The sequence below is a fragment of the Orcinus orca genome, chromosome 1, assembly GCF_937001465.1.
Source record: "Orcinus orca chromosome 1, mOrcOrc1.1, whole genome shotgun sequence".
Lineage (NCBI taxonomy): Eukaryota > Metazoa > Chordata > Mammalia > Artiodactyla > Delphinidae > Orcinus > Orcinus orca.
In genome coordinates, this window is record NC_064559.1 from 48,495,811 (window position 1) to 48,516,043 (window position 20,233).

At 40.8% G+C, this 20,233-nt stretch overlaps 1 protein-coding gene across 1 annotated transcript in view; it reads right to left on the minus strand.

Moving 5' to 3' along the window:
• The window catches only part of LAMC1 (laminin subunit gamma 1), a 123,447-nt gene that overhangs the window by 52,645 nt on the left and 50,569 nt on the right, over window positions 1-20,233 (minus strand). The window lies entirely within an intron of this gene.

Below are 20,233 nucleotides of genomic sequence, written 5' to 3' on the forward strand. Positions count from 1 at the left end.
CCCAACCTACAGGAGAATGGATCAAAGGAGAAGAGGTAAATGGATCAGGGTATCCTGTGTCCCAGACAAACATCTGCACCACAAAGCCACACACTGAAAGAAACAGGCATACGTGGTCACTCAGTGTCGGCACAAACACAGCGATGGGTGGCAGAACGTCAGAAAAGCAACTCCGCTAGCATTAAACTTTGAAGCACCCTAGCTTGCTGCTGCTGGCGCTGCCTCACCATGCCTCATTTTCAGAGCTGCTTTTTTCATTCTAACTTACAGCTACAGTTGAAAGAAGTAGAGGGCTCTGTGGCAATCTGCAAAGGAGGCTCACGCATTCCACACAAGAAGATGGCCATGTGCATGACCTTCGACATTGCAGCCAGCCCAGCAGTGGATACAGATCACCGCAATTCCATGTGATGAGTGCTATGACAGGGGAAGGACATGAGGTTTTGGGAGCATGGAGGAAAGTCACCTAACCCACATCTATAAGGTCAAGAAATTTTCTAGAGGAGGTGACATCTAAATCCAAGACCTGAGGAATGCAGAGGAATTAGCTAGGCCAACAGAGATCAGTCATCCAGGCAGATGGAATAGGATGTATGAAAGCCCAGAGAACACAGAGGAGTGGTCACTGGAGGAATCAGAGGTGTGCAGTACATCTAGAACTGGAGAGAGTGGCTGCAGGTGAGTCAGCTAGCAAGCACAGCACGCCAGGCCTGAGGCCATGCTAAAGAGCAACTTCAACTTCCTCAGGCTGATGGCAAGCCATTGAAGGATTTACGTCAGGAAATGTATGATCAGGTTTGATTTTCAGAAAGATCATTCTGGCCACTGTGTGGAGATTAGGTTAGAAGGGACAGGACTAAAGGTAGAGAGAGTATTTAAGAAGATGTGGCGGTAATCCTGGCTGACAGTGGCTGAACTAAGAATAGGGACAGCTGGAATAGAGAAATGAACGGATTTGGGTGACATGTAGTTAGCAGACTTCAATAGTAATTTGTAACTGACGGAGGAGAGCAGGAATCATTTCTGAAAGCCTTCTTTACTTTTACCCTATTGACATTCTGTTTCATTGCCAAAGCTTCCTTTATGCATTCCACAAAGTGGAAGGACTGAGAATAACATTCAGTTTTCTAGTTTAAAAACAGCCAAATGGAGAGATGTACCATCCACTGAAATAGAGAACAAAGGAGGTTAAAGCAAAATTGGAGGCAGAAGTGGAGGGCAGGATGGGGAGATGAGTTCTATTTTGGATACACAAGATTTAAGGTGTCTGTGGTCAACTAGACGAGAAAAAATGTCTAGTAGGGAGCTGGATGTGAATAGTCTGATGGCCCAAGAGAGACATCTAAGTTAGAGATACAGATTTGGGATTCATTAGCCTGTGGATGGATGATGAAGATGTGGTATGGTTGAGACCAGTGAGGTCAGAGTGTTGAGCGAGGAGGGAGCTGACTTTTAGGATCATGCTGAGGAGCAACAACGTTTAAAGCACAGCCAGAAGACGAGGCAACAGAGGAGACTACGAAGACCAGAGGGAGGAGGGCAAGTAAAAGACAACACAGAATATCACAGAAGCCGAGAGGGTGAAGAAGGAAAGAATCAATGGTGTTTAAATCTGCTAAGCGAATAAAGTAAGATAATGACTAAGAAGCGTCCAATGGCTTCAAGCCACAAAGAGGTCATTGAGGTGCTCAGTGAGAGCAGTCCCACCGGCAGCGATCTTGCTGGGTTGGAACTGAGAATGTATGGTAGATAGGACGTGGGAAGGTAGACACAGTGAGTGTAGCCAATCTGGTATGACATCTGGCTAAAGGGTAGGAGAAAGAGAAGAGGACGGTAATTGGAGGGGATACAGGGCCAGGGGAAGATTTTTCCCTTTTTTTGTGAGAGAAGTTACAAGGCTGTATTACATGCTGTTGTGCTCCAGTCAGCAGAAAGAGAAAGAATGACTGTGGAAACAAGGCGGGGAAACAAGAATGTGATTCAGCACTGGTTGAAAGGACTGGCTCCATAAAGGAGAAAACCTGCATCCTTGCTTTCTACCTGGGTGCAAATGTAAGTGATTTAGTAGGTTTTAGAGGATGGAAGTTGAAAGAGTTCTAACTGATGACTTTATTTTTTCTGTGCAGTGAAAATCAAGGTACCTGCTAAGGGGCTGAGGGCAAAGCCAGTGGGGAATATCTGAAGAGAGTGTAGAGGCACGATAGAGACTAGCAGAAAGCTGACTAGAGAGGAAGGCTTGCTGGGCAGAGACAACGCTGCCAGGATGAGGGTACGGACATCTTCGTGGAGGTGTGATTTTCTACAGCAGCACTTAGCACCTCCTGTACAGGGTCAATGGAAGGACAATAAGGTAGCGGGATTGATGTAACTCCAAGGAACTTAGAATCTAACCTGAATAAATAAGGAAGCAAATACAGAAAACAGAGTGGAAGAGTCATGGCTTGAATATCCTGTGTTATCTGAAACTACCTGTAATCATGGATAATCAAGAACTGAAAACTGAAGGAGCTACTTTTTATTCCATTAAACAACTATAGTCGAGACCTTCCATGTGCTTGTTCACACACTCTCTCTCTCTGAATACACTTCTCTACTCTTTATCTGTCCATCCTACTCATTTCACAGTTGACAGAGTAAGAAGATCTAGTTAAATGGCAAATGAACAGAAAAGAGGACTAGGTCTCCGTTTTTCCAATGATAGCGACGACACTACCTTCATACTGTGGGGGCATGCAAAAGTAGACGAAGGACTTTAAAGGAAAGGAGCCAAGCCAAACAATTAAGAAAACCAGTAAGTACACATCTGGAAAGTATTCCAGCAACTCTACAGCTAGAACGTCTTTCCCCTTCACCTCACGTTCATGCACATGAAGACTAACCATGGGACTTCCCTGGTGGTGCAGTGGTTAAGAATCCGCCTGCCAACGCAGGGGACACGGGTTCGAGTCCTGGTCCAGGAAGATCTCACATGCCGCAGAGCAACTAACCCCGTGTGCCATAATTACTGAGCCTGCACTCTAGAGCCTGCGCGCCACAACTACTGAAGCCCGTGCGCCACAACTACTGAAGCCCGTGTGCTCTGGGGCCAGCGTGCTGCAACTACTGAAGCCCACACGACTAGAGCCCATGCTCCGCAACAAGAAAAGCCACCACAATGAGAAGCCCGCGCACCGCAAAGAAGAGTAGCCCCCGCTTGCCGCAACTAGAGAAAGCCCACGCAGCAACGTCGACCCAACACAGCCAAAAATAAATAAATTAAAAAGTAAAAAAAATACTAACCATGGGTATACACACCCTCAAGAAAATATTTAGCTTCTGAAGGGTCTGCTGCCTCCCCCGCCTCCCCTTGCCACATTCCTTCCATAAACAAAAAGACTCAAGTGCAGATGTTTAGAACGAAGCACACAAAATTAACTAATACTTCCTGCTCTGAATCCTACAGTGAATCTGGCTGAGGGACTAAGAGGAGGGGAGGGGGCCGCCTGGACAATGAGAATCCAGCCTTTGTGCACACAGGGCCAAGCCAAGGAATTCTGCTTAAGCCTCCTACGTGGTGAAGTATGTCTAATCTCTCTGAGTAGGGGAGAAACCCTTCCTGTCTTAGAATTGGATTCAAGTACTAACTGCTGGGGAACATAAATGCTTCTCTGTTATGTGCAGCTCAGAAGAATTCCATGAGGATGTTGTGAAACAGCCTCCTTTACAGTGAAGTAATGAGCGACAATGGCCATACAGAATTTCACAAAACTTCCAAATGCCCTTCCATGGCCCGAATTAGAAGAGAACTGGCTCATTCTGAAATATCAAATTAGGAGTCACTGATTCACTATTGTTCTTACGTGCTCACTCCTCAGAATCAGAAAATGACTATTCTCTTGGCAGTCAGACTTGATCTGAGGAATACGAAACTTTAATGAGGCTGCAGCACAGAAAGTCAATTAGAGATGGTAGATGTTTAGGTTACTAAATGGGAGTCTCCAAACAGTTAACACAAACAGTAGTCACAGAAAGCAACTATTTGAAAATGTTTCCAATTTTGTTAGTATAACTGCTGGCCGAAATAGGAGTTCCCAGGACGAACTGTACAGCTGCGTACCAGCTGTTATTGTTCCACCTCAGCAGACAGATTGTACAAATACGGCCTCGCCAATCAAGATGACCCAGGGCCAGCTAATGCTGAATGTGGGATCCTCAAGTGGACGCAGATGGGAGATCAGAAAGCGTGGAGAGGAACAGTCAAGCACAGACAGAATGTGTTGGGGTGATCTGGGTACATGGAGTTATTCCAACTGTTAGAAGACTCTTTCCTAACTGCCTGTTGAAGGGCTAGTTTTCTATGGCTCAAAACTTACCTTCAAAATAGATTGTTTTTAAAAACTTATTATCCCGCTCCTTTCCCCGAAATTTCGGTGCTCTTTTTTCAAGGCCCCTCTCTTGTCAGTCAGCTAAGTGCCAACAGTGTGAGGGGACAATCCCATAGGAACTGCATCTAAATCAGTCAGCACAACTTATGAACGAGGACAACTAACCTTTATAGCTTTCTATGAAACAGTCATTTTTTCGTTGAACTTATTGAAACAAATGCAACAACACTCACAGTTTGAGAAAGCATCCCTTTCAAATGAATAAAGAAAATGGTTCGAATTTCCTGAGTACATGCAATAAGCACATCCCATCACACATGAACCCCTGTCATGACAGAAGGACATGCCGAGACGAGTGGTGCTAGAATATGGACCGTTTCCATTCCAAGCTGCCACTGGGAAACACCACAAAGGAGGCAGGTAAAACAGACAAAGTGAAGAAAATCATTTTTAGAATTTTTTAAAAAGCTAATAAAATTCTATACCAAAGGCTATGTATAAAAATGATGGGGCTTCCCTGGTGGCGCAGTGGTTGAGAGTCCACCTGCCGATGCAGGGGACGTGGGTTCGTGCCCCGGTCTGGGAAGATCCCACATGCCGCGGAGCGGCTGGGCCCGTGAGCCATGGCCGCTGAGCCTGTGCGTCCGGAGCCTGTGCTCCGCAACGGGAGAGGCCGCAACAGTGAGAGGCCCACATACCACAAAAAATAAAAATAAAATAAAATAAAATAAAATAAAATAAAAAAATGATGGTATGGCTGTAACAATAAAGCTAAGGGGGAAAAAAAAGTTTTATAATTGACTGGTATGATTTCAGAGAAGATAAACCCATAATCTCTTAGGGAAACTAGATGTGTCCATAACGTACCAAATTTAAAGTTTAAGCCAAAGAAAACAGTTCTACTCTCTCCCTATCACCTGCCAAACCTCCATTTGGTGCGTCTGCTGAATAAGACCATGGCACTAACCTAGTGTAGCAATCTTCAAAAAATAAAATCCTTCTGCTTGCGTTGCCCAACTGTAATATCCAAAAATGCTACATACTCTTCAGCAAATTGAAGGGTCAAAACTGATTTGGCTTTATACACTAAATATCAATAAATATGAGATCATCAGACAGTTGTTACGTGAACACGGAGGATTCTTAACTGAACACTAGAACATCAAACACTTTTGGAGGGTAATTTCAAATAGGTGCAAATTACTGTTAGAGGTTACAGATGTTTTCCATTATCAAAACATAAGACATATATATTCTAATTTGTATGTCTTGCCATTTTATTTGAAACTGTCACCAGGAGAGACAAGATTCCCAAGTGAAATTCCAAGACAAGAACTGGGCCTATGCCTAACCCAAACCTCATGCTTGCAGACTCAATACCAGCCCTAATTCAGGCCAGTAGGTCACAAGCATGCCTGAAATCTTTGAGCCAAGCTGAAGGAATGTAGCCAGCATTTACTCCCACTCACCCAAGCTGAGGCGAAAAATTCCACTCTGCTGAGCGTCAGAGTTCTAACTATGGGGGGCTGACTGATGTGTAAGACTTAATGGAGTCACATAAAGAAAGCAGTCAATTATAATACTAAGGAAATAAAATAAAGAAATCAACAGGCAAGGAAATGTAAGCTCCATAAGTAAAACCCACACTTGAAAAATGTCGAATTGTTAAGACGTGAAAAGGAAAAAAGACACCACAATTTTACGGGAAGCTGTTTCTTGTTCTGTGACGTCCATACACTATTGAGATTTGACTATTTTTTTGGCTGTCATCCGCAGCAGAAGAGTGAAGAATTGTGAAACAATAGAGAGAAAATCTGATTGGAAAAAAACATGAGATTCTAATATAGTCCTAGTAGTACAATCACAGACTAAGATCAATTCTAATAAATCCTCCCCACACACACACAGTCCCAGGAAGTTAACCAACAGTGCACTTTCATTCATTCAATAACTATTTGCTAAGTGAATTTAAGTGACAGTCCACCACGACAAGCTACTTAAAACACCCAGTCCTTCATTTTGCTAGAATGCCTTTTACTCTCCAGTTTAAGTCTTAATAAGCTCAGCCCGCTAGTCCCCTAGATCATAAACTATTTGAATCTGTCCTCAACAGAAGAAACAATTACAAACACCATAAAGTATCTTCAATACTCAAATGTCTTTCTCAGTTTTCACAACTGTGTAATTTCTTACCACAGCCACCCATTAGCCCAAGGTTAATAGCCATAACTGGTGTTGATAACTGCAAGTCGAAATGCTTCCACTCGTTCATCAAATATTTACTGAGCACCTATTATGTCACCGTCCCAAGCACTATTCTAGACACTAGGGCTACAGAAGAAAAGACAGACAAGGTTCCAACTTCATGGGGCTTACAGTGTGGCAGGGAGTGGGGGGTGGGTAAGGGATAGATAAAAAGCAAAAATAAAAACAAAAATCTTGTGTGTCAAATGATAGATGACATGGTAAAGAACAAAGCGGGGATAGAAAGCATGGGAATGGAGTGCCACTTAATGTAATATGACAGATGGCCTCACCGATGTGGATAAGGTGACATTCGAGGAAAGCACTGAAGAAGTGAGACAGACATGGTGGGGGGAACATCTGGGGAAAGAGCATTCCAGGAAGGACACATGCAAATACCCTGAGGCAGGTATGCTGGCCAGTTCCAGGGAATGATGAAGAGGCCAGTGTGGCTGAATAAGAGTGAACGAGAAGGAAAGAACAGGGCTTCCCTGGTGGCGCAGAGGTTGAGAGTCCACCTGCCGATGCAGGGGACACGGGTTCGTGCCCCAGTCCGGGAAGATCCCACATGCCGCGGAGCGGCTGGGCCAGTGAGCCATGGCCGCTGAGCCTGCGCGTCCGGAGCCTGTGCTCCGCAACAGAAGAGGTCACAACAGTGAGAGGCCCGCATACAGAAAAAAAAAAAAAAAAAAAAAGAAGGAAAGAACAGCGGATGAGGTCAGGGAAGCTGAGGGGAGGGAGGGACTGCGGATCATGCCGGCCTTTAGGCCACTGTAAGACTTAGGCTTCTCCTCTGAATAAGATGAAAACCCACTGGAAGATTTTGTACCAGGGAGTAACATGATCTCACTAGTATTTTAAAAGGATCACTCTGGCTGCTTTATTGACAAAAGACTATGGAGGGGAGTACAGAGAGACAAGAAGGCTAGTCAGGGTTTTTTTTTTTGCAATCTCCCAGGTAGGAGACAATGGTAGCTTGGTCCATGGTTGCGGCAGTGAGCAGCGATCAGATTCTGGCCATATTTTGAGGGTAGACCAGACCAGTTTCTGATGGACTGGACATGGTGTGTAAACTGTGGCAACTACAACGATCGAACTGTCGTTTATAATGAGATAGCGAAGTACATGGTAAGAATGAGTGTGGGGATGGAGATCAAGGAAACTGGGAGTTCAGTTCTGGATATTTTAAGTTTGAGATGCTTATGAAGCATCCAAGTGGAGATTTCAAGTCAGCCATTAAGATATACAAGTCTGGATTTCAGGGAGAGGTCCAAGCAGGAGAGAGAAATCTGAAAGTCATGAGCAGACAGACAGTATTCAAAGTGATGAGATTAGATGAACATACCTAGAGAATGGATTGAGAGGTACAGAACTGGGTCTTGGGACATACCAACTTTTAGAGATGGGGGAGATAGGGAGGATCCAACAAAGGAGACTCAAGAGGGACAGTCACTGAAGCAGAAAGAGAATCAACAGGGCAGAATTCCAGAAGCCAAGTTTTTTTTTGTTTTTTTTTTTATGCGGTACGCGGGCCTCTCACTGTTGTGGCCTCTCCCGTTGCGGAGCACAGGCTCCGGACGCGCAGGCTCAGCGGCCATGGCTCACGGGCCCAGCCGCTCCGCGGCATGTGGGATCTTCCCGGACCGGGGCACGAACCCATGTCCCCTGCATCGGCAGGCGGACTCTCAACCACTGCACCACCAGGGAAGCCCCAGAAGCCAAGTTTTAAAAAAACACTTTTCAAGAAGAAGAGAATGATCAACTGAGTCAAATGCTCCTGAAAAGGTGAGAAAGATGAAAACTGAGTGTTGGCCACTGGATATAACTGATTACTACAACCTTGACAGCAAATGGTTTGGTAGAATGACAGGGATGAAAGCCAGAGAATATTGAGGGGGTGGGGAGGACAGAGACTGGAGACAGCTAATAAAGACATTTTTCCAAGTAATTTTGCTATAAAGAAATGAGGTGGTAGATAGAGGGGAGAAGAAGGGGTTCAAGGAGAAATTACTTTCTAAGACTGGAAGACAGCACGTGTTATGTTGATGGGAATGATCCAGTGCACCAGCTGAATTTACACTGAACAATAAGGACCATCTCTGGTGTTGCAGGTGGATTAGAGTGGGTAAAAGAGACCCACTTCGGTACACTGTAAAGTTCTTTGAGCCTTTCCAAACATTCCCCTCAAGGAAGGAGAAATAATGGAGTTAACAGGACCACTGTAAGTATCTAGATTAAAGAGAGTTATCTGGTGCAAGCTATCATATATAGCATGGATAAACCACAAGGTCCTACTCTACAGCACAGGGAACTATATTCAATGTCCTCTGATAAACCATAATGGAAAAGGATATGAAAAAGAATGTGTATATATATATATGTATATATATAAAACTGACTCACTCTGCTGTACAGCAGAAATTAACACAAGATTGTAAATCAACTATACTTCAATAAATTTAAAAAAATAAAATAAAATAAAACTTAAAAAAAAGTTATCTGGTACCCAAACAGTTTAAAACCCAAGGAGCTCTGGAAGGCCCTCCCCAGTAGAGCCAGCCCAGATCTAGCCTTTCCTGCTAGAAATAATCTGGCCCACAATAAGGACCAGACTAGCTGTTAGAATCAACCAGAGAGCTTCTGAAAAAAAAGCAAATTGTTGAGCCTCCTCCCCAGAAGTTCTATTTTGGTGGGTTCTGGGTGAGTTCCCCAAATCTGTATTTTTAAAGGCACCCTAGGTAATTTTCAGGTACAATTACATTTGAAAAATACTGTCCTACTGTAAACTCTTCCTTATTCTGGTTCTCATCCTTTAAAGATTTAGGTAGGAAAGGCTCTGCCCTTGGTGCTGCACTGCAGAACGAACTCAGGCACTCATGAGTGGGGACTTCCACTTTCACATCATGTATTTTAAGGTGAAATTTATTGCAAGTGTTAACTGTGCAGGCATGAACAGGGAACCAGAATAACAGTGGTCTATCTTCTTTAAGACACAGACAGATGTTAAACTACACAGGGGTTGTTCACTCCATACGCAAGGAGGCTTGGGATGACTGGACCAGCTGAACCCAAGCTCTGCAACATTTTTCTCCATGCCAATTTCCTCTGTCATTCAACTTGTATCCTCAAGGCCCTATTTCCCAGGCAAGTAGAAATAAACGATTGATTTTGAGAAAACCCACCTACTGCTGGGGGTTTCACAGTGCTCTTCTTTTCATGCAGATATTGGTGAAGATTCCCTGTAATCCAAATTCCCCACCCCCTCTGGTTTCTATCCTTCCTTCCTCCTCCCAACAATTACTAATAGTTAATAAAATGACAGAACGCTACCAACAGTTCTCAATGGCAAGAACAAATCTGGAAGCAAAGAGTTAACATCTGCTTCAGTACACTCAAAAAGATAAGAAAACACTTTTTCTTCTTTGTCTAGAAGCCTAGACTTGTTTAATCCCAGTCTGTGTCGGGTAGTGTTGGCATTTTCAGGGAGAGTGTTACGTTCTGTTGGTTAAAGACCAATGTAGAAATATTTACTTTTCAGAGAAGAAATTTCAGGTATTTTTTTTTAAATATATATGCTTAAGAGCAAAGTACCAGACATTCATATCGATATTAAAGAGATGTGGGGTGGAGAGTGGGGCAGGGGGAGACTGAGACTGATCGAAGAATTATAAGAACACTTCAAAAATTCAGACTCGATATTCTGGTTTTTAAATTCTCTCCCAACATTCACATCTAATCTACAGGGCGTGCTTTCTTTTCATTTTGAAAATACTTTGAGGTCACTGATCCCATCTCCGTCCAGAATCAAGCCTTAGGGCACACCTTGAGTAGTTCAGAAATCTAAGGCTGGCAAACTGTAGCCCACAAACGGAGTCTAGCCCATCACCTATTTTTTGTAAATAAAGTTTTAATGGAACAAAACCATGCCCATACATTGCACTTTGCCTATGGCTGCTTTCTGGCTACAAGGGCAGAGTCAAGCAGTTGTGAGAGAGACTGCACGCCTAAAATATTTACTGTGAGGCCCTTTATGGAAAACATCTGCTGATCCTGATCTAAGAAATCAAAGAATATAAAAACAAAAAAATTCTACTGAGACCTTGTCTACCTCTTTTCTGCAGGGCATACTATTTTAAAATTTGGCCCAAGGACATCTGAACTTTTCCTCTATGGTCACATAAAATATGGAAAGAGGAATTCTATTCAGAAATTTTACAAGATTGGTAACAATTCAAATCCATTTGATACCTAGATTTACTTATTTTATTACTTCGTAGGAAAATTATTATTTCAAATGAACGAGCAAAAAGCTTAGCAGTTGAGAGGAAATGGAGATTTAACTCATTTCAAAAATCAAATCTATAATAATAAGCTTTAGCTCTTTTACACAGCCCACAAACATGAACCAGTCAAGCAGAAAGACAAGGAAAAAAACACCACTGGAAAAAGTAGCACCATGTTTCCAGTGGTGCCCCCTCTCAGACCCACCCCAAACGGAGACTTTAATAAGCAATAGCAGTGAACGGAGGAAAACTGATGAATCAACTCCACAGCAACCGCTAGGATGGCAGGAAAAATGATGTTGAAAACTGCAGAGTGGAAAATGCAAGTAGATCCCATTTAGATCTCTGCGAGAACCTCCCTCCCTTGTCCTCTGGGTAGGAATTCAGTCCTTCACACAGGCCTCCTTGTACTTCTGCTCTTCTGAGCGGATGGACAATTTACATCATGAAAATACTCTGCCAGCTGGCACTCTCTCCACAAGCGACTGATTGTGAGCAGATGCCTTCATAAGATAAGGGTAAACGGATACACCCCCTTCTTCATCTTTCATTCATCCCCCCTCTTGGCAGAGGAATGGAAATGCATGCTCTACACACTATCTTTTAGAGACCAAAGTTTGTGCTCTTCACATCCCTTCATCTCTCATGGGCCGTGCTTGGACTTGCCATTGCGTTTCTGATTATATTGTGGCCCCCACCAAATATCTAAGATGTATGCAATCTCCCTAGATTATCTGTAAAAAACCTTGTGCTCCCAGATACAAGCACCTGCTTATTTTTTCTAATAATTTAAACACTGAATACTCTCTAGCATAGCCTCAATTTAGAACATTTGATAATCTACCACAACAAAGAATCAAAACTTCCAGCCAGAAGTCAATCAAAATTATTGGTGTATTTAGTGTTACAGATTAGTCATGCTTAAATACACTTTTTCTAGTTAAACCATCCTCCCTTTAATGTTCGGTATAATTTCAGAAGCTTCTTTGTTTTAAATTTCTCTCCAATTGGAAAGTAGTAGCGAGTTTTAATGATGCCTTTCAGGGAGGAGAAACGTTTTGTGATTGCTCCCAAAATTGTTTTATAAATTAGGTATATGCCACATTCAGTGAAGGTAAGAGAAGATCATCTGACAAATTATCTACATAACATGCTTCAGGTAGGCCAGTCAGATTCCCTGTACTTCAAAAACATAAGCCTTCCTTATCTGGTTTTCCTTCTACATTGAGAGCAAATATTTAGCAGTGATATCAGAAGAAATGTTCTTCTAACCCATCCTTCACCATATTTCAAACAGACAGTGCTGAGTTCTCATCCATGGGAGTATTTCACATGCACCACAATGGGACTTGTTCTACCTTTCTATTGACATTCTGGAGAACAGCCAAAGTCCTTTCTAGCTCTCTTTGATCTGGTGCCAGAGACTTGGTATCTAACACCCACCAGGAGAAATTCCCTCAGGAGCTCCATGACTAAAGAAGAGTCAGGAAGGAGCTGGAAAATATTCTATAAATCCACCCTACATCATATCGCTACCCATTTTATGAATCTGTGCAAGTTATCTAATCCAGTGCAAACTCTTTAGGCATGCTATTGAAAGGCATTCATAAATCTGAACGATTGTGCTTCACTGTATACCTCCAAACTATATCCTAAAACTCTGCAATGTAAGACTCCAGTCTTGCCATCTCTTTTATATATATACCATTTCTTACTTCTAAGTCATTCTCTAGCCTTCACTCCTTCCAAACCCTACCTATCTTCCTAGGTTTAGTTCACGTGCCACTGTCTCGACACTTCCAACCTGTGTTATCTTACTTATTGGAACACACAGCTCTTAGCATCCAAACCACATAATTCAGAACTTGAGTATTCACTCCTTTGTATAAGTTTCTTTCCCGTAAAAGAGTTTAACTTTTTTTTAAAATTATAGTTGATTTCCAAAAATATATTAGTTTCAAAGTATAACTTATTCAAAAGCAAGTAATCTACCTATACTTTTTGGATATCCTCTACAATTGTATTTTTCAAGTTTTTCTGACCATGACGGACAGTAAAAAAGGCACTTTTTACATTGCAACTCTCAACACACACACACACACACACACACACACACACACACACACACAAACTGAAAATCAAGTTTGATAAAATAATGAAATACCATCTATGCAATCTGATATTCTATTCCATTCTCTATTTCATTTGTTAGAAAAACGCTAGTCACAGCTCACAAAATTCATTTTATGACATTAGGAAGTTGTAACCTAATTTGGAAAACACTATTCTGTAATCCCTTGGGCACTGTCCTTGGCACAAAACAGGTGCTCAATAAATATTTGTTCACTATGGGTTGACTCATCTACTACACACAACAGGTCAGAACTCCACAATAAAATGACATTTTCTAGTTATTGACATAAAATTTAAGAAGATGCCTTTCAAGACCTTCCAATTACTTAAAAAACTGAACGATATTTTTAAAAGCCTTTGTATGTGGCAGCCTTTAACAAGATCAAAACAAAACAAAAACCTTTTCCTAAAGCTAAAAGGCAAAATCCCATTCATCAACATGGCATCCCTAACAGGACCAGAAGCCACCAGCCCCGCCTGAACTAATCCTTCCAAAGAAGTTCTTTTTAGCAGCTCTGGTTCCAGAAGTCCTTCGACCATGAGCCTTCAGGGTAGCAGCAAGGATGTCCTCTCTGTGGGGTAGATGGAGTGATGCCCAGCGATGGGCGTTAGACTCTACTAAAGAGAAGACATTTTGATATCTATTGGGAAACTCAGTTCTCCACGTCTCATGTTCATGGCACTTTTCTCATTGGGTTATCAGTACTTGACAGGACTTTTGTCTTGTCCCCTGCTATCCCTTTACTTTGAGATATGTTTTTGTTCTTGCCTTTTAAAGAGAGAGAAATATCTGACTTATAAAATAAGCAGCAAGCTAATAGGAGAAAGTCAGTGACCTAGGTAAGTCTGGTTTGTTGTTTGGTTCATTCGTTCACTGATTCATTCATTTTGCAAAGATATGCTAAAACTTAACTGTGTACCAGGCAGTTGGTTAGGCACTGAAGACACAAGGAGGAAAAAAGACTCAGTCCTTTCCCTAAAGGGCTTCCATATGATACACAAGGGAAGAGAGAAATAATTAAAATGCAACGTGAGAGAAGTAATATACTAGGGAGTAAGGACCAACCACATATGTTCTCATCCACAAAATAAAGAGCTTTGACAAGATGAATTTAACATTCAGATCCCAAAAGCTTGATTTTACAATCTATATGTCAGCAACATTTCTAAGGATCCTTCCCTCACCAGATCAATAATTTCTTTTCTTACAGTAACATTCTAGAGAAATGTTAAAATGCCACAGGAACTGATTTTGCAAAGACAAATGACAAAAGCAGCTGGTTTCCAATTAACCTCAGTTCTTTAAAGACTTAAATAATTTTCTGAACCTATACAATGCTTTTGCCAATACTGTATCTGTCAAGTCCTATAATCCCAGGTGAGCTTATATTGAATAATCTGCAAAGGATAACAGAAATTCAGGTTCTACTTTTAAGGTTAAAACTTTTCTAATGACTGAACAAAGGGTTCTCAAATAGTTGCTTCCATCTTTGGATGAGAAAAAAATAACTCTTGGTTTCTAGGTCCATAAAATATGAAGCAGTTCAATCTCCAGGCTATAAGCAAATAATTAAACATCTCTGTCCACAACTAGTCATGAGGGACAAACGACACAATGTTTTAGAAAAATTTCTTCAGTACCAAGAAAGAATGGATTTTCTGCTCTTGCTTCTCTCACTTGAAAAAGTAAGTATCTGCATCCCTTTGAAAATTAGCCCAATCTACAAAACAGTGGAACTAAACTGAACTCCCACCAAGACTTGGCTCATGCATTCTTCCACAAGTTTGGAACAAAGACCCCATTGACTTACGCATGTAGGCGGATTAGAATTGCAATGCAGCCATGTAGCACATTACTGCTCAGTGATTCAGCTGTGATAAGTCAAGGGAGCCTTCTCTAGATATTTCTCCCTGTTTTCCTTCTTTCCACAGCAATATAATTTCAAGTCTACCCTGTAACACAGATGTGCGATTTAGCATAAAGCAGGCCTGTCTGCACATTTTAAAATAGAAAACAGGCATTACATTTTTTAATTTGCCTGCTCATATTCAGTGCTATTTCCAACCCTTTTAGAGCGCTCCTTCTTAAAAGGCCAGATAAGTGGACACATGCTAAGGGTCAAACACTCCAAGTTCTTAAATATCCAGTGAGAACCTAAAAAGAAAAATATTATTATGAAAAATGAAAGGAATATGAGAATGGGAAACAGGCTACTGGTAGAAAACAAGAGCAAAATGGTAGCATGAGCAGAAACCAATTTTCACCAGTTTGCTATATCTTTAGAATTGATAAAGCAAGTTTATAAACTTCTTTTAGTGGTCCCCACTTTCTAATTTAATTTCCAAGCACATACTGACTGCCTAAAGTAACAGATTATATAAGGATGGATATGCTCTCTGCCCTCAAAGAGTTTACGACCTAATAGAAACACAAATCCAAGTGCAACCCAGAGAAGAATGTGCTAAGTTTTAGCAAAAGCATAAACAGGGCAGACTGATTCCAAATGGATGATTTCATAAACTTTTATAAAGCAGGTATGGACAAATTTAGACTTCTTCTTCTGAATAACCGATAAAATACAAGTGGGTGGTTTTGACACAACAGACCAACATAATATATACTCTCAACAGCCTTTTCTTTCAGCGCTTCTCCTGATGTTTTAGTATATGAGTTTTAAGAATACTCACTTGAATAGAATGCCTGGCATTGCCACCCTTACTGTCAGAATAAAAAAGGAAGCATTGTAAGGAACCCACAGAGAATTTATATGAATACATGTACAGATAAGGACAGAGACTGATTTTAAATACCACATTTGCCTGAATATAGTAAAAGAATTTCCCCCTAAATTATCCTTTCAGAAAAGGGAGAACTGCTCTGTATTTCAGTTCTTACAATCCCTCCCAATTATTTCATTTTAGACCACAAATTACTGTGAGGAAATCAAATTAGCTTGAAATGACCTCATATAATACAAGTTTTGGACACTTACATAAGACACATAATAGAAGGGTTTTTAGTTTTGTTTTGTTTTACAAGAGGCAAGAAATTAACTCAGATTTATGTAATTTCCCCTGAGAGGTATGGCTTTAAAACTTAAAAGTGCTGAATATTGTAAATAATAAAACTTTTAAAGAATACTTTATTAGGCAGGAGGGTAAATGGTTATACTATGAGGACTGCAAATACAAACCAAAATAAGTGGAAAAATACATATGCTAGTATTATATTAATATAATCAGTATGTGTGGCTTAAGATAAAATTCCCAATGATAATCTTATACAAGTGTAAAAGCACTGTATCATGAACAATCTATTCATGGAAATGAATAGAATATGATCTGTAAAAATCTGTGCTGATGGCTAAAAAGTGACTTTAACTATCACTGATGTCAAAGATGTATGTAAAGAACTGGAATAAAACGGTTCCGTAAGATGTGAAAATGGGGAAAACAACGCTAATTTATAAATATATCATTTAAAATATGTAAATTAATACACATTTTAAATAGACAGCTGATTATTTCACCTATATCCTTTAAATTTTTAATATATTCACGTTGGCAAATCCCTGATTTTAAAATCTTCTAAAAGGGAAAATGAGAAACAGCTTAATATTTGAGGTTGTCTTTTATACATATCCATATGGTAAATTTCGTGTTGTGACTCAAAAGGGACAAGACAGTAGCTCAAAGGGGATTCTGTATGAGAACTGTCCAATATTTAACAGAGCAGTACCCATACCAAAGCTTCAGTCCCAGAAGAAACCAGCACAAGTCAGGAAGTGTGTGGGTTGGCAGGCACATTACCCATCATCCTGGTATGATTCTTACTGTTTCCATATTAACAGATACAAGTTATCCAGGTGGATGCCCTGCTTGAGACTCTTCCATCCCTTCCCATTTTATTCTTACTTTAAAAAGGAAAATCAACTTTAAGGGCAGATCAATCACCATCAACACTAATACATGAAAGAGCATAAGTATAGGTATGATATACCCTTGATGGTAACAGAATAGCATGAGGAAAAAAAAATCTTTTTTTCTCTTATTTGCCTTCCACTAATTCAAAAAATTATCACCTTTCTTTCCTTCCTCCGAAGTCCTCCCACCTGCACAAGTCACTGTGAAGGGCAAAAATGTTAGAAGAGTCAGTAGCACAGACAGCAGGAAAGTGAGCACTCAACTAACTGCATGAGCTGTGCTAAGGCCAGTGCCCTTGCTCCACTGTATCACTAACAGGCCAAATGATGATATTGTCCACATCAAGGCTCAAGCTGGGGGAACCTCACCAGGAAACCACCCTGACTCTAAAGAACACTGTCCAAAGTCACAGTTCTCACTTCAATTCCCAGCACTAGGATATGGTTGGCACTGATCCTAATAAAACCCCACTTAAAAACCATCTTTAAAGATCCAGGCACATGCCTAAAATGCCACAGACATTTTCATCATCAATACTAATACAGGCATGCCTTGTTTTATTGTGCTTCACTTCATCACTCTTTGCAAATGTTGCCTTTCTTACAAGTTGAAGGTTTGTGGCAACTCTGCATCGAGCAAGTGTATTGGCGCCATTTTTCCAACAGCATTTGCTCACTTTGTGCCTCTGTGTCACATTTTGGCAATTCTAGCAATATTTCAAATATTTTATTTATTATTATATTTGTTATGGTGATCTGAGATCTTTGATATGACTGCTTGCCGAAGACTCAGATGACAGATTTTTCAGCAATATTTTTAAACTAAGGTACGTACATTTTTTTAGACAGATTACTGCACACTTAATAGGCTACAATACAGTGTAAACATAACTTTTATATGCACTGGGCAAACAAAGAATTTGTGTGACTTGCTTTAATGTGACATTCACTTTATTGCAGTGGTCTGAAACCGAACACAGAGTATCTCCGAGGTATGCCTGTGTAATGAAAGAGCATCAGTGCTATAATCACATTAACAACATGGCTCGGGCTTCCCTGGTGGCGCAGTGGTTGAGAGTCCGCCTGCCGATGCAGGGGACACGGGTTTGTGCCCCGGTCCAGGAAGATCCCACATGCCGCGGAGCGGCTGGGCCCGTGAGCCATGGCCACTGATCCTGCGCGTCCGGAGCCTGTGCTCCTCAACAGGAGAGGCCACAACAGTGAGAGGCCTGCGTACCGCCAAAAAAAAAAAACAAAACATGGCTCTATTTCCAACAATGATTCCTAAAAGTAAGACACAGTTTCTGGATGAGCTGTGGTAATTTGGAAAAGGGAATATGATGGGAAGTCCTTGCCCTCCAACTCCCTTTGCTTAGGCACATGCACATACATTCACACACGTGTCAACCTGCCAACGCTTCAAACTCCACAGCCCTTCTTCACCAAAATGATATCCTCACAAGGAAGCCATCAGAAATATTTAGCATACCAATCTCTTTAGAATTAACAGCACCAGTACTCTCGTTCACTGCTGGTGGGAATGCAAAATGGTACAGTCACTTTGGAACACAGTTTGGTAGTTCCTTACAAAACTAAACATACTCTTACCATACGATCCAGCAGTTGTGCTCCTTGATATTGAATCAAATGAGATGAAAACTTACACACACACAAACACCTACACATGGATATTTATAGCAGCTTTATTCATAATTGCCAAAACTTGAAGCAACGAAGATGTCCTTCAACTGGTAAATTAACTGTGGTACATCCAGACAATGGAATATCACTCAGCAATAAAATGAAGAGAGCTCTCAAATCACAAAAAGATATGGAGGAAACTTAAAGGCATATTACTAAGTTAAATAAGCCAATCTGAAAAGGCTAATTCGAACTACATGATACTCTGGAAAAGAAAAACTATGGTGACAGTAAAAAGATCAGTGGTTGCCAGGAATTTGAGAGGAGAGAGGGATGAATAGGTGGAACACAAAGGATTTTTAGGCCAATGAAACTATTCTGTTTGATACTGCAGTGGTGGTCATAATGTCATTTAACACTGTCCAAACCCACAGAATGTACAACACCAAGAGTGAACCCTAGTGTAAACTACGGACTTTGGGGGATATTGATCACTGTTGTCTCATCAATTGTTTCAAATGTACACTCTGGTTTAGGATGTTGACAGTGGGAGAGGCTGTGTGTATGAATGAGGGGAGGAAGTTTGCCACCGGACGTCTCTGTACTCTACTTTCAACTCAATTTTGCTGTTTAAACTACTCAAAAAATAAAGTCTATTAACTTTAAAAAGAACGTTACTAAATTTCATTTAAAAGGCTTGTTTTAGAAGCCAAATGAACTTTGTTATAGGCTTTCAAGGCAGTTTTCATTCAAAAATATTAAAAACTTAGAACATTAGTACTGCCAAAAAGTTGTCTAATGGCCAGTTTTTTAAGGCCAAAAAAGGATTGTGCTGGGAAAAAACAACTAAAAAATAAAATCTTACCAATCTAACAACATATATAAAATAACACAGTCTAACAATATGCATTTTTCTATTTAACATAATATTAAAAAAAAACTAGCATCAAATTACAATGGTTAAGATTTAACATACTAGCTACTGAGTCTGGAAAGAAAAACAGGAAGAAACAAAATCTCTGATCCCCAAAAGGTCTGACTCAATCCACTGACCACTAAGTGTAGTTGGGGGTATTCTCAACGGTCCTAAGTCCCAAGGCTGAAGTCTGAGAAGATAAGGGAGGGAACAGGGAAGGCTTAGGTTCCATAAGTAGGACCAGGGCAAAATACCAAGGATGGAGGAAGGTGGGGCTAATCCCCTGAGAACTCCAAGCTTACTCTCCAACCTATCTGGCCCCCTCAGCTAAAACAATTGTCCACACTCTGACTTGTGCCCATGTATATTTCATCACTGTTCAGTGTAATGCTCTCTAGAAATGGATAACCAAAGATAAAGGATACTACCTAGAAACTGTAGAAACTATCTTGGTATCTTAAATATCATCTGTGGGGAAAAAATAGCCAATATAATATAACTTTCTATTTTTTTACATTTTCATAGCACTGTCATTACTCAGTAAGACATCCCTTCATTATGCCTAGAGTAATGAAAAACATTTATGTTTCTATTCAACAGAATTCTATGGACTCTCTTATACAGACTGGTAACACTGGTTACCAGTCTGGTTAGTTATTTTATGCAAAATCATATGATCTTTAGCTGTTCAAATTCAGAAATTTAATTTTTATCAGTCCATTAAATGCT